Here is a 3158-nt window from a genome sequence, read left to right on the forward strand (position 1 = left end):
TGCTCAATGTTCCCCTCAGTCTCCCTACTGCTCAATGTTCCCCTCAGTCTCCCGACTCAGAACATCTGCTGTTGTCCCCACCTGGAAGGCTCTCTCCTTAGGTAGCTGCTTGGCTCCCTCTCTCCCTCTCCCTCTTCAGATCTGTGTGCGGATGTCAGTTCCACCTCCTTATTTAAAGTTAAAGCCTCACAACCACCATCCTCTAACTCCTCTGTCTGTAGCCCTAATCTCCAACAAATCTGATCGACTTCCGCCCCCGACCCCCGCCAGTTTTTCTCTTAGCTTTCTCCAATGGAAACTTCTTATTGTCCATTTTATCCATCTCTGCATCCCAGTTCACCTGTGTCTGGCACACAGAATCCACATGAAAGACCCAAGCCCCTTATCATCGGAGCTATAAATCTTTACAGGAGGAAACGGTCCCTCTTTCTCCCATTAAACAGTGAATGGACTCAAACTACCAACCTTTAGATAAGCAGTCTACTGCATAATGCATTATATGCCACCAGAGCTCCCTGGTAGGCAGAAGGATTCCAGCAAATATTTGTGAAGTGATTAGCTGAGAATCCTTGGAGACCAGAAGGTGCCGTGGCCAGTGGGGCAGACTTGAGGGAGCAGTTTCTTTCTCAACAGGGTGGACATGGGGGCTTCTCCGCCCAGTGGTCACACTACAGAAGCAGACTGTCTGGAAGAGGGCATTGGCTGCAAAGCATGAGGATCTGTGAGCAAGCGTTACTCCAGTTTCAAGTTCATTTGGTCTGGACAAGCTACTTAGACACCTTGAGATTCATGCCTCTTTCCTGCAAATGACACACTAGATGGTCCCATCTGCCCTGTCTGCCTCCCAGACCCACAGGCTCCAGCCTGCTAGCCCTCACCTTCACCTCTCCACGCAGCAGACTTGTTATTGTCCTTTGACAGTCAAGTTTATTTCTGCCCAGAATCTTTATGCTGGCCCTTCTCTCTGTCAGGGAAGCTTCCCCAGAGCACCAGAGCTGGCTGGGTTCCATCACGGAGTTCAGGGAATGTCACCTTCTCAGAGAGGCCTCCCTTGATCACTGGGCAATCAGCGTGTGTCTACACACAGTGACACACATACACATGTTCACACACACATGTACACACTGGCTCAGGCCACATGCACATTCACACATGCCAACACTCACCTGCACATGTGCACACACACAGTCATACAGGCGTGCATGTTCACATGCACAGAGACCCTCACACTCCTGTTCACCCATGCGCACACATTCACAGAATCACACAATCATGTGCCCTTACACATACACGCAATCACAGTCTTGCACACTCGCGTGCACGCTCTCACACAATGGCACACTCGCCTGTCACTGAATCGATGCATTTGGTTCCCTTGTCACCTGCAGGGATCTTGCTCATTTCCAGGCTTCTCAGCTCACTCACATCGAAGCTGTAGGAGACTGGGGAGAGGAGAGCATCTAGAGACTTCCGTGTGCACCTTCGTAGCTCAGGGTAGTGCGTGGCACGTCACCTCCCCTCAAGAAGTAGCTGCCGACTGAATGAATGAGCTAATCAGATGAGGCAGTTCATGTAGGCACCTGGTGTAGCTGAGACAGCAGCCATGGATGTGAAGGGGTGTGTTTCTAACCCCCTTTCTCCACTTGTTTTGTTTTCTGTTCTCCCCTCCTCTTCTTCCCTCTCCCCTTCACCCCCTGTGCCCCCTCCTTTCCTTCTCTCCTCTCTCCTCTCTCATCTCTTGTTTCCTTCTCTTCTTCCTCATTCAACAGATTCTCATGGAAAAGCTGGCTAATTCAGGGGGTACTCTGGACCATTTCACCTTTATGACCCTGCTCCCCCCACAGCTGACAGCTCCCACCTTCCCTCATCATCTCCCCTCCCCCCCCCCCGCCCCAAGTGCCCTGGTCACTTGATGCCTCTTGATGCTGCTGTTTGTTGACCACCCTCCAGACCCCCCTGTGCCTCCCTGTGGCGGAGGCAGGTTCCTGGTCCCTGGAGAGGAGTTAGACAGCATGGCCATAATGAGTTTGTGCTGTTATTTCTCTCTTGTCCCCTTGTGTGGGGATCAGAATGAAGCTGTCATTTCTGTGGCCAGAACGGTCCCCAGGAAAAAACATTTAAAACACAAACAGCCTTCCCCCGAGTGGCAGCATCCGGGGTTTAATTGTGTTTTGTTAATCAGGAAAACAATTAATTTGGCCGCTGCCTCTTTGAAGGGACATTTTCCCCCCTTTCTTTTTAATATGGGGGATGCTGTTCAGATGATCCACGTGACATCTCCAGATTAAATTTCTCTCTCTCTCCCCAAGGCAAGGAGAGCCTCCTCTCTGTATCCCTGACAGCGGAGACAGCAGGGCAAGGCTCTGAGTTCTCCAAACAACTGGTTTCTGGAACCTACTGTCAGCTTCATAGAAATGACATAGCTGCTTTCCCCAGCCTGTGGCTCCCTCATTCTTCACAGAGTCTTGTGGGACCAGGAAGAAGGAGAAACTGAGGCACAGGAGGGCGAGGCCATGAGCCAGCTCAGAATAGAGCCCCCACAGGCCCTGGATTCTGTCCCTGCTCTCTCCTCTCCCAAGCCGACCCCAAATGTGACAAAATGGTGAGAAAGGACCCGTCAGAGAAGGCCTCACTGCCCAGGAGTCACTCTCTGGGGCGAAAGGATGATGTCAAATTACCTTGTGGTGTGTAACAGAAGAACCACAGTGGTGGCGTTAGAGAACAGAAACTTACTTTTTCACAACTCTGGAGCCTGAAGCCCACGTCAGTTATCAGCTGTGCTGATTCCTTCTGTGGGTCCCCTCATACTTTCTCAATTCAGTCAGCAGTTCTTGACTTTCCCTGATGTCTGCCTGCTTGTGTGACAGTATTGGTCATGCTCTTTTTATAACTCAGAAGTGATTAGATTTGAGACTCATTTTGTTTATGTTCTCTCTCTTATCTATCTATCCTATCCTATCTCCTATTATCTATCTATCTATCTATCTATCTATCTATCTCCTATTATCTATCTGTCTATCTATCTATCTGTCTATCTATCTATCTATCTATCTATCTATCTATCTATCTATCTATCTATCTCTTCCATTCAGTTTGCCAAGTGGTTGTTCTCCAGAATTTCTTGGCACAACTTGGTGAGCACATCCAGGGCAACATCT

This window comes from Elephantulus edwardii, unplaced genomic scaffold (genome assembly GCF_000299155.1).
Source record: "Elephantulus edwardii isolate Elephantulus edwardi_28Jun2011 unplaced genomic scaffold, EleEdw1.0 scaffold00055, whole genome shotgun sequence".
Taxonomy (NCBI): domain Eukaryota; kingdom Metazoa; phylum Chordata; class Mammalia; order Macroscelidea; family Macroscelididae; genus Elephantulus; species Elephantulus edwardii.